This window comes from Bison bison, unplaced genomic scaffold (genome assembly GCF_000754665.1).
Source record: "Bison bison bison isolate TAMUID 2011002044 unplaced genomic scaffold, Bison_UMD1.0 scf7180017864466, whole genome shotgun sequence".
NCBI lineage: Eukaryota > Metazoa > Chordata > Mammalia > Artiodactyla > Bovidae > Bison > Bison bison.
Genome location: NW_011495027.1, coordinates 11413756 through 11426274, shown reverse-complemented (window position 1 = coordinate 11426274; position 12519 = coordinate 11413756). Strand labels below are relative to the sequence as shown.

Here is a 12519-nt window from a genome sequence, read left to right as displayed (position 1 = left end):
CTAAAAATAATCACCATTTCGATGTCTTCTTTCCTGGTCCCTGGCTTCCTCCATCCAGAGAGCTGGTTAACGCAGTCTCTGCCTCACTTCCCATTGGCCACTCAGCCCCCTTGACCGGACCAGCGGCCTGTCCTCGCCAAGTCCGGTGGCTGCTGTCCAGTTCTGATGCTATTAGAACTCTCTGCTGCACTTGGCACTGTTGGCCATCCCTTCCTGGAAGTCTGCTCTCAACCTCTAGGACAATGCACTGTGCTTATTTCTCCTAGATCCTTCCCGACCCATCATACTGTGGGGTTATGGACTCAATGTTTGTGTCTGCCACCAACCCCCCCATTCATGTTGAAACCCTAACCCTGATCATGATGGTATTAGCAGGTGGCCCCTTTGGGAGGTGATTAGGTCAGGAGGGTGGTGCTTTGATGATTGGGATTACTGCCCTTATAAATAAAGGGGACCCAAGGGAGCTCTCTTGCCCTCCCCACCTCCACAATGTGAGGACACAGCAGGAACATGGCCATTTATGAACTAGGATGCACTCTCATCAACCACTGAGTCTGCCAGTGCCTTGATCTTAGACTTTCCAGCCTCCAGTAACTGTGAGAAAGAAATGTTTTGTGCTTATGCCACTCAGTCTGTGGTATTTTTCTTACAGGAGCTAAAAGGGACTAAGACACCTGTCCTTCAGCTTCTCTTTCTAGCCTGCCTCTTAAAAGCCAGTGTCCCCAGCCCTCTTCTCATATTCCCTCTGTAACTCATATCTTGGGGGGCATTTGAGACAGCACACCCCCTCTGCATTGAGGATTCTCAAGCCCTTCTCCACACGGGGTGAGCCGCTCCATCCAGACAGCTCCGGATGTACATCTTCCTCCACAGACTTGCTCCCCGCTCGTGCTTCTGCGCTGGAAGTTGGTGGCTCAGTCATCTTCCAGTAGCTCCCATGTCTCTTCTCCCTCTTCATCTTCCGTGTCTAATCAATTATAAGTCTTCATGACTTTACTCCTAAACTCTTGTCTCATGTGCCCCTTCCTCCTTTCTCTGCCACCAGTACTGTACTAGTCCAGGTCTCATTGTCTGTTTTTAAAAAATACCATTTTATTTTGAAAATTTACAGGTCTTGGTTGCAGCACGAGGGATCTTTCGTTGTGGAGTGTGGGCTCCAGAGCACATGGGCTCTATAGTTTGTGGCACGTGGGCTTATTTGCCCCGACGTTATGTGGGATCTTAGTTCCCCAACAAGGGATCAAACCTCCTTCCCCTGCACTGGAAGGTTGATTCTTAACCACTGGACCACCAGGAAAGTCCCTAATTACCTGTTACTGCTTGGAATTCTGCAGTAACTTCCTAAATGGTCATCTGGCCCTGAATCTTCATAGGAGATCATTTCACTACCCTTCTATTTGACATTTCGTGAGACGGGAGGCATACTGTACCCTCAAGGAAATACATCCCCACATTTGAAAACTCTAATTACTAGAAAGTTGTTCCTTGTGTTGAGTCAGAATCTGTGCCCTGCAATATCCAGCTATTATTATTCTTCAGTGAAATGGTGTAAACCCTTCAGATGCGTGCTTTTCCCCCTCGAGCATGTCTATTTGAGGCCAAATTAGTTGGTATGAATAGACACCTAGAAATAAGACAGGAGGGAGTCTGGATTCATTTCTCTATGGAGTTGAACCAAGAATATGTGACCTGTCATCTTAGGATGAGAACACCTCAAACCTGTGTATATGTCAATACCTCATGTTCCCCACGTCATTTCTGTACAGACTAAACATGTTTAGTTCTTTGTATATTTTGGGGGACTTGGATTCTAGTTTTCAGGCAATCCTTTACTGCAAAAGTCTAAGCGAGTCACGAAAATTCACGGCCTTGGTCATGTTTTCTTTTGTGAGATATAATTATTCTTGCTACCTCTTTAACTTCAAGGACATTGTATGATTCATGAGATATGAGTTGTATTGTATCAGGTGTCTTCTCCCTCTAAGTCCAGCTACTGTTTCCCTGATCCTGCCCATGACATCTAACATGGTGTTTGTATTAAAAAAAAAAAAACAAAAAACTTATTAGATGAGTTATGTGGGTGTCAAGACCTTTGAATTCCTCTGAGAGAAATATATACCTTTAAAGTGGCATGCATGTGACTTGTATATTGGAAACCATAACCATAATGTTGATGCTTGGCCAAAACCCATTTTGTGATGAATCATTTAGTTCTCCTGAAAACCTACTATATACTTAGCTCTGATATATAATGCACTTTTTGAGACAGTTGTTAGTCATGTGCTATTTTGGAAAGAGAGAATTTGGAAAGTCATTTATTCCACACCCCACACTGAAAGGCTTTCTGAGTCTTTGAATTTTTCTCCATGTGTTTGGTATATCTCACTTTTCTGCCAGTTACATCTCCTAGTGTCTTTCAGTCACAATGCATTTTGTTTATTCAGTAATGCCTCATTCATTTGAGGTGAAGTAAGGAAAGGATAGAATTTGGGTTTGGGGTTTGTTTGTTTTTGTAAAGGATTGTATTTGAATTGATTTTTATTTTCTGATATTCTTATTTAAGAGCAAATAGGGCATCCATTTGGTGTACGGCTGTGTTCCAGGTCACCCATAATTTGAGTTAAGATGTTGAATTAACAAGCTTGAATTACCAGTGGTAAGCTTTCTGGTTTGGCTCTCTCTGCATCCTGACCTCTGGTCAGTTGGTCTCCAAATCCTTATCCTGGGTCTGCCTTAGCCAGGGAAGTCTGTTTTTCATTCTCCATAGATGTTAACAAAGCACTACTCTTACTGAATGGAACCTCACTGCCAGACTGAGCGATTAATATTTCACTTGCATTGTCTCATTTAGCCTGTGTGCCAACCCTGTGAGAAAGGGGGTTATTATCAGAAGTCACTTGAGGACATGGTTAAAGGCAGCAAAGCAGTTTAGAGGTGGTTTTCATCAGTGGAACTGGTACTCGACTTTTATTTGAAGCCCTTCATATCACTGACCCAATAAATGATTAAGTGCAACCAGGGACCTCCAGCCTTCATTGTAAGTGTGGGCACATCCGACTTTTCACCAGGAGGAACCAGAATACAGGGCTGCCGCACGGGGGTTACTTGGATGTCTGCTCCAGGAAATCATCATCTAAATTTGATCTAGAGGCGAGGGTACCCACCGCAGCTTTCAGCAGGGCCGGATGTTAACAAATGGCCTGTTGAAAATCTCATCGTGTTTCAGTGTATCTATTACCAGAGAAAGGTGAGACCCCCTTGGAGCTGAGCACTGAGTGAGCCCCTGAGTAAATAATGTTTTGTCAAAAGGGTGAGAAACGTGATGGGCAAACCCACTGGGCTGGGTTGTGGGGGCTGGTGTGGAGCTCTTACAGTGTAGTGAGTGCATAGGGCGAGTCCTTTCACTTGTGAGTAACCTTTTGAAGGAAGGAAGAGACATTTTCTTGTTGGATGTGCTGCATTCTGTCACACTTAGAATTCCTCCTGCCGTTTTCAGACCAAAATCAGTCTCCTTCAGTGAGAAATAATTTTCAATCCCTTGGTGTTTCATCAAAATGAAATTGAATTTCAAAAGCAATAGCTTCATGATCTAGCAGGATGGGAAGGTGTGGGGGGAGAACCTTGCCCAGAGAATGATTGGGGATAAAAGGCAACAGGAGTTTAACATCAAAGGGAGCCGTGGGTACCAATCAGAATGATTCTAGTGTAATTAGTTTGGAATGGAGGATTAAGTTACTGCTGCCTGCTTAGTGGGTACGCTGCTTTAAGGCTCCAGTCTGCACAAATTAAAATGAAAGCAATCTTTTTCATTTACACACATGGAAAGCAGAATTTTAGTGGGAATTTCTCAGAACCTTGATAAGCCCAGAGGTCCACAGCTATCCTCTTCACGTTTCTTATTCATGGTTTCTGAGCCTCTTTTGATAAGGTTTGATAATGAATAAAATGAAATCTCTTGGACTGGGGCTGTGGGATGGGAGGGTGTTGTTGGCATTTTCCTTTCTGTGTTAAGAATCTGATGACCCCTGTTTCATCCTTTGTCTGTGAAAAGGAAGATCACCCAGAGTGAAAAAAAATAAAGGCATCTTAATTTAACAGCAAATTGCAAATCCGTTTTTAATGGCACTGGAGGATCTGATGTAAAGTGTGATAAATTACTCAGGTTTAATTATAAAATGGGAAAACAGCATCAAAACCCATCTGTAGAATCTTTGCTGAAGATTAGATTCTTTCTAGGTTTTAGAAAAGAGAAATTTGTATCACCCAGGAACTTGAACATTAGCATCAAATTAAGTGAAGTGTTTCAGAAATCTCTTTGCCACTGATCCCTTTCTCAGAAGGATCCAGGGGCCCTCGCTGACCTCTAATAAGACAGAGAACACTGAGAACTTCAGCAGAACATCATGTGATTTATTGCTGTACATTCCCTTCAGATGTCTCGTCTCCTCAGAGAGGCCGTAAGCCCAGGTCAGGCCATGGGGTATTTCTTACTCACATCTGCGTCTCCCTTCCAATCTAGCCTGGGAGGAGCACAGTGGACACTCGGGAAGTCCTTGAGCTTCATTGAAGGCACAGTGTTCCAGTGACTATCAAGTTCTTAAGACTACCTGATTGTTTCTGCAGAACTCTGGCCAATAGGATGAAGTATGTGTGGGTTAGGAAGCTGCCCCCAAAGACTGCTTCACTGAGCTTTAATCTCAGGATTGAGAAGAGTGGGCTCAGAGGCAAGGGGTCCAAATGAGACCAGAGACCCCCATTTGTCAAGAGCCCAACACCAAACAGGCAGAGAGGCCCCTGGGACAGCCCGGGGCCTTTCCCTCCTAGCTTGTAGCATACTTTTGTGTGAATTAGAATAAGGCGCCGCTTCCCCAAGACACTCTATTGCCATCTGCCGGACAACAGTTGTGTACAAATTTTCGATGGCTGTGCATGAAGGGCCCCTCCTTAGATATGTTCCTGTGTTGCACACGTCCCTGAGCCACTAGCCAGGCCACCACTGTGTGCCCACCACTGCGCTGGGCCAGGCCGAAATGCCCAACTGCCCATGCCACTCTTTGATTTACCTGCCAAATAGGAGACTTAAAATTTGAATTTAACATTTCTTCTCTTTGGACTTTTAGTTGCAAAATTAAGTGTTCTCTTAAGTAGAGACTTTGGTTTTAGTCAGTTATTAGAGTAAGAAATTGTATTTGTCTAACCTAGCACCCCAATGGGAAAAGTTGGATTAGTAATTCAAGCTTTTCTTCACTTATCTTTGGATTCTAATAAAATATTTCTGGGCAAGCCATGAAAGCCAGCAAGTGTCAATCAAAGGTGACCCAGAAACCAGTATATGAATTGTTTCATTTCAAGGTCTTAGGATTGCCACAAACACCATCCTGTTTCTTTCCATTCTACCTCGGATTGAAACAGCTGAGGGTTTGTACTAAAAATTGTTGGGCCTGAAACTGGTGGAGAAGTGGGTTTTTGTTTTTCAGGCTGTGGTTAAGGTTAAGAGTGCAGAAGTAATTGGGATTTATTCATTCCGTGCCTTCATGATCAATTTATGCTGGTTTTCAATGGTAAAAATACCAGTTGGATCTCTGAAAGCCCTTGATATACTTTGGAATGTGGTTATAAACTGGCTCACTGCTTAAAATTCAGCCCAAAGCAGTGGTTCACAGGTGCTGAGTTTCTGAAATCTCCAAAGTATCTTATTTTTAGGTGGATTTACTTTATAAGACAATCCTTGGTGAGGCTTCAGAATCCTCCAGTAAAGGTGATCGACAGTGTCGTTTTTCCAAGGTGGGGGAGCGCCACCTCTTCGTGTGTCTAGTGTTTGTTAGGGATCTGCATGGTGCAGCCGTCACATCATCACGTACAGGAGTTCAGCGCATTTCAGATGAGGGTCTGTTTACCTGGACGCCTGTGTTGCCCTGGCTCCAGCCAGCTTAGGGACAGTGCATGGCATACCCAGAGGGGTTTCTCACCAGCCCATCAGAGGACATGGTCTTTGCTCAGAAATGAGACCAGTTTTACTTGCAGTGAGACTGATACTTTTGTTTGTGATCATAATTTCTGGATGAGACTTCTGGAGAAACATGACCTGTGGAGTTGTTTGGTTGAACCTGACGAGCAGCCTGGACTGTTGTGGATCTCTCCCTCAGCTGAGAAAATCATCCCTGTGCAGAAGAAAGAGACTTTTGTTTGGGAGCCTGATAGCTTTCTGGCTGTTGTGGCCTGATGTTCTAAACTAGGATAGAATAGCCCAGAAACTCCCTCCCTCCCTCTTCACTCCCTTGCTCCTCTTTTCTTGTGCACATTCCTGTCCATCCTCCCTTTTTATCTTAAGTCAGTTCCCAACCTTGATCATAGAATGAATGACTGGAAAATCATCCCAATCTTAAAAATTCAACAAAAAAACATGTTGATGACTAAGCTGCCTGGGCCCCACAGGACATGTCATCTCTGTACCAGGACCCCTCAGCCCTCGCACAAAACACACAACTTCCCTGCACATTCAGGCTGCTTCCCTGTCCTGGGTGCTATGGACGTGTGACTGGCTGGAGTAACTGCATGTGTGTGTTCATACGGAGACACATGTCACCAAGGGACGGTGCCTTCTTACAGGTGCTCAGCGTCACTCTGCACAGATGGAAGCATTTAGTGGCACTCAAAAACCCAGCAACTATTAACTTGGAACTGAAATGAACAGAATAAACACACCTACACCTGAGTAGAAATTGGTAGTTTCAACTCCTAGCTTTTTTACTCCATTAGAGCTAAATTCTCAAAGACCAGATATCTCTAAAACCTTCTGATGGATTGTATAATTCTTTTTAAAAAAAATTCTTTAGTGGGTGAAGCAACTCTATTTTTGTAGCTAAGAGGCATCTTTAAAGGGGCTTCAAATTCTACATTGTTCCATATGAGTATATACTATATGCTAGGCACACTGCCAGGTCCTTGTTTTTTTTTTAAAAGCCAGGTACATGAGGTCAGGTAGCCCAGTGAAGTGGGTACTAAAACCCCCAGATGTAGACAGATGTAAGTAAAGAGAAGTCTAGAAAGGTGGCCAAGATCATCTGTTCTTTTTTTTTCTTCCAGTTTTATTGAGATATAATTGACATACAGAACTATATAAAGTGTACAGCATAATGATTTGACTTACATACATCATGAAATGATTATCACAGTAAGTTTAGTAAACATCTATCATCTTGTATAGATAAAAAATAGAAAAAATGTATTTGTTTTCCTTGTGGTGAGAACTCAGGATTTACTCTCTTAACATACGTGTTAACATTTGTAACATACACGCGTATGTGTTCAGTCACTCAGTCGTGTCCAACTCTTTGCAACCCCATGGACAGCCCGCCAGGCTCCTCTCTCCATGGGATTTCCCAGGCAATGACATTGAACCAGTATTAATTTATCATGTTGTACATATATCCCTGGAACTTATTCACCTTGAACTTTTTGATTGCCTTCATCCAATTCTCCTTCCCCTGACTCTGGCCTCTAGTAACTACAAATTTGATCTTTTTTTCCTATGAGTTTGTTTGTTTTTGAAGTACTGTTGATGTATATAACACTATGTTAATTCTGGTTATGTAGCGTAATGATTTGATATTTCCGTACATTCACATGATTACCATGATAAGTTTAGTTACCATCTGTCAGCACACAGATACATTGCATAATTCTTGACTGTATTCCCCCCACTGTACACTTCATCCCCTGACTCATTTATTTTGCAAGTGGAAGTTTGTACTTCTTAATCTTCCTCACCTATTTATCTCCTCCCCCAACCCCACTCCCTTATGTTTGTTCTCTGTATCTCTGAGTCTGTTTCTGTTTTGTTATGTTTGTCCCTTGTTTTGTTTTTTAGATTCCACATATAACTGAAATTCTATGGTATTTGTCTTTTCCTGACTTATTTCACTTAGCATGATACCCTCTGGGTCCATTCACGTTGTCACGAATGGTGAGGTTTCTTTTTTTTTTTTATGGCTGAGTTATATTCCATTGTGTGTATATGCCAAGTCTTCTTTATCGATTCGTCTATTGATGGGCACTTAGATTGCTTCCGTATCTCGGCTGTGGTAAGTAACACTGCAGTGAACACAGCGGTGCATAGTTTTTTTCTAGTCAGTGTTTTTGTTGTCTTCAGATAAATATCCAAGAGTGGAATTGCTGAATCTTATGGTAGTTGTGTTTTAAATTTTTTGAGGAATCTCTGTACTGTTTTCCACAGCTTCTGTACCCATTTACATCCCACCAGTAGTGCACCAGGAATCCCTTTTCTCCGACTTGTATTATCTGTTGTCATTTTGATAATAGCCATTCTGATTGGTGTGAGGTGATGTCTCATTGTGGTTTTGGCTTACATTTCCCTGATGATTTGTGATGGTAAGCATCTTTTCACGTGCCTGTTGGCCATCTATTAGGTCTTATTTGGAAAAATATTTATCTCAATCCTCTACCCATTTTAAAAAGTCAGGTTGTTTGGTTTTTTGCTCTTGAGTTGTATGAACTCTCTGTATATTTAAAATATTAACCCCTTATCAAATATATTGTTTTCAAATATCTATTTAGCAGGAGACCTTTTCATTTTGTTAATAGTTTCCATCATTGTGCAGAAGATTTCTAGTTTGATGCAGTCCCATTGGTTTTGCTTTTGTTTGCCTTGCCTGAGGAGGAAAAAATTATGAAGACTGATGTCAAAGAGTGCACTGTCTATGTTTTCTTCTAGAAGTTTTTTATAGTTTCAGGTCTCACATTTAAGTCCTTAATCCATTTTGAGTTTATTTTTGTATGTGGTGTGAGAAAGGAGTCTCATTTGATTCTTTTACACGTAAGTGCAGTTTTCCCAACACCGTTTATTGAAGAGATTGACTTTCCCCCACTGTGTATTCTTGCCCCCATTGTCATTGATGAATTGCCCGTAAAAGTGTGGGTTCATTTCTGGGCTCTCTATTGCGTTCCATTGACCTATGCCTGTTTTTCATCACCTGTTCTTGACCGGCCTTCAGACTCTCTCTTTTTCTCCCCGCCCAGTGACAAGGAAGCTGCCACATGGAGGGCAAGAAGGCAAGCAGGGTTCCAGTCAATAAGTGGCTACTGGACACACGCTGTGTGCCAGTCACAGGCTAGGCTCTGGGAGCCACAGACTAGTGAGCCATGGCCTCTGGCCCCCGGAGCTCATGCCTGGCAGAGAGCCTTGGCCCCCCTGTGCAGTATGTGACAGTGGACCCCCTGCCCCCTTTGATGTAATCAGACTAATTCAATGTGGCCTTCAAGGCCCAGCCTCCTTGTCCGTCTCTCTTCTAGCCTCTCCCCATTCACCAGCCTGGGCTCCAACCAGGCTGCACAGTGGCACTTACAGAGGGGTTGCTGTTTGTGGACCACAGGCTGAGAGTATGGAGGAGGGATGTACGAGACTGTGTGTCTGGGAAGTTGGGGAAGGTCCCAGTGACCAGGGCCCTGGTCAGTGCACCTCAGAAAGGGAGCTCACGGCCAGATGGAGAAGGGCATCTCTGGCCTTTGGATTTTATTTGTAGAATACCGTGACCCTTTGGAACATGTGGACCCTTTAAATATAGTCCAAAAAACTTTAATGCTCCAAATCTGCTGACTTAAGGGCTTCCTTGGTGGCTCAGTGGTAAAGAATCTGCCAGTGTTGCAGGAGACCTGGGTTCGATCCCTGGGTCAGGAAGATCTCCTGGAGAAGGGAATGGCAACCCACTCCAGCATTCATGTCTGGAGAATTCCATAGACAGAGGAGCCCGGCAGGCTATAGTCCATGAGGTCGCAAAGAGCTGGACACAACCAAGCTACTAACACTTTCATGGATTCCGCCGCATAACAGCAGGGCCCTTGTGCATTCTCTCCATCAGTGAAGCCTCTGCCGCTTATTTCTGGTGACCCACAAAGATGTCTCCACTTATGTATCCACACCTTCTCATGACCTGGGCCTTCTATCAAATTCAGACCTGGCTCCCAATATGAGGTATCAGTATACGGCCAGGGTGGTGCTGTAGCTCACGGGGCTGTGAGAAATGTAATGTGTTCAAAGCTCAGGAATCTGGGAGGAGAGGGCAGGATGCATGTCTTTGTCCCTTATGGATGAGGTCTGAGCCCTGGGAGAGTGCAGACCAGATGTAAGAAGCCCGTTTGTTTGTGGGGAAGAGGGGTTGGGAGAGACTGTGACTCGTGTGAGCCCTAGTGGGGCACCCCTTGACTAAAGTCCCTGAGCAGGAATTACAGAAGTCTCTGACTTTGTAGGCGGCGGTTGGACCACTGGACCATGGAGGTAGGGAAATTGTCAGGAGGCGATTGTAAAGGTTTAGACAAAACAGGACAGGGTAACTTTCATGGGGATTAGAATGGACCTAGTGAGAGGGAAAATCAGGAATTGCTTGATCAGTGGAAGCCAGTTCTGAGGATTCTTGTGTGAGTAATGAGGGCAGAGGAGGTGCCAGTGTCTGGGGGAGGGGGAGAAGAGCAGGCTTTCCAGAGAAGATGAGTTCCATTTATCCATATCGACATCTGAGCTCTGAAGTGGATTCTGGTAAATATCCTACCACGGCACCAGCTCTAAAGGCTGGAAATGGGGATTTGGGCATCATCAGCACCTCTCAAAAGACTGAACTGGCCTTGTGCCACTAACCCCAGCCCCTTCCACTCCCTTCTGCTCACTGCAGCCAGATTGATCTGTCTAAAAGCATCTCTTTCTTTGTACCTGTTGCCATCCCGGGCAGCAATTGTCAACAGCCCTCACTGTCTGGAGTGTGGAGGTCTAAGCCCTCAGCCTGCAGTGCCCCTCTGTCTGATCTGTCCTATCCCCACCTTCCTGGTCGGGACTTCTCTGGTCACAAGTGACAGGAGTCCAGTGCAAACTAACTGAGGTCACAGGGGAGTTGACAAGTTGATGCAGTCCCCTGGGGTTAGGGACATGCATGCCACTTGACACTTCCATCTCTTGCTCCTCTTCTCTTCCCACAATGATTTCATTCTCCCAGCCCAGTCTCATCCACACTGTGGGTCAAAAAATGAAGCAACCTCCGTACTTCCAGTCTCATGATATTTCCAGAGCAGGCAATGGCACCCCACTCCAGTACTCTTGCCTGGAAAATCCCATAGAAGGAGGAGCCTGGAAGGCTGCAGTCCATGGGGTCGCTGAGGGCCGAACATGACTGAGCGACTTCACTTTCACTTTTCACTTTTATGCATTGGAGAAGGAAATGGCAACCCACTCCAGTGTTCTTGCCTGGAGAATCCCAGGGACGGGGCATCCTGGTGGGCTGCCGTCTATGGGGTCCCACAGAGTCGGACACAACTAAAGTGACTCAGCAGCAGCAGGGTGTTTTTTTACTCAATTCACTTAGAAAGATCCCAGGAAGAACTCTGATTGGGCCAGCTTGGGTCAGCCAGCAATGGCCAGGGAAGTGGGTCTGAACCACATAGAGAAAAGATAGAGCTCTCTTGGCGAGGAAAAAAGCAATGTTGTGACCAGATGTCTCTGCCTGCTTCAGCCCTCTCCACCCCAACCAGAACCTCTATCTGATAAAGCCCAGGTGCTCTTAGCTCAAATGCCCAAAGCACTCTCCCTCTTCTCAAGTTTTACCCTCAAGGGCCAACCCTGATATCCTATCCTCTCCTTCCTCCTCCCTATCCCATAGGGAGCCCTTATGTCGCAGAGGAAAATCAAAGGATCAACAGGTGGTGTAATTTCCCCCAGACTAAGGAGCCGGAGGGGCAGGGATGAGAATTCAGTGCTCTGTCTTCAGTGCTCAAGGATGTGTTACACCATTCCCTGTGTTGGCTTCTAGGATACTGTGCCCTCGGGAGGGTGGGCCCCAGGCTGTCACTGCCCGCCAGCAGCCTGTGCTGTGCTTAGTCACTCAGTCGTGTCCGAACCTTTGCAATCCCGTGGACTGTAGTTGACCAGGCTCCTCTCTCCGTGGGGATTCTCCAGGCAAGAATACTGGAGTGGGTTGCCATGCCCTTCTCCAGGGGATCTTCCTGACTCAGGAATTGAACCGGAATCTCCTGCATTGCAGATGGATTCTTTACCAGTTGAGCTATCTGTCAGTGGCCCCACGATGGCGCCTCACAATCTTCTCCTTTCCACACACAGCTCCCAGCCCGGGGACATGGTCTTTCCATGACCTTGCACAATTTAAAATTCTGTGGGAACTGGGAAGCTTTTCTTACAGGCAGGGAGAGAGTAAAATAAATATTAATTATAATGCAGATGCCATCTTTTTCTAATCCTCTCTGTTTCCTGCGCACAAATGAGCTGCTCTGGGCCTTTCCCACCCATTGCGCTTGTGGTACACACACCTCCCTCCCCCACCCACCCCCCGCCCCCTACCCCCACACGCACACTTACAACGCAAACCTCCTGAGAGGCTGGGTCCCATTGTTCTGCCTGATTTGAAATGCAAGATCACACATCACACAGCCTTCTCAAGACCCGAGCTGTTCCTCCCGCAGCTGGACCAGCTTTTCTTCCTCGGAGAACTGTTGAAATGT

At 45.1% G+C, this 12519-nt stretch overlaps 1 protein-coding gene across 5 annotated transcripts in view; it reads left to right on the top strand.

Moving 5' to 3' along the window:
- Positions 1-12519, top strand: part of BCAR3 (breast cancer anti-estrogen resistance 3) — a 221620-nt gene that overhangs the window by 173962 nt on the left and 35139 nt on the right. The gene's annotated exons all lie outside the window — the stretch shown is intronic.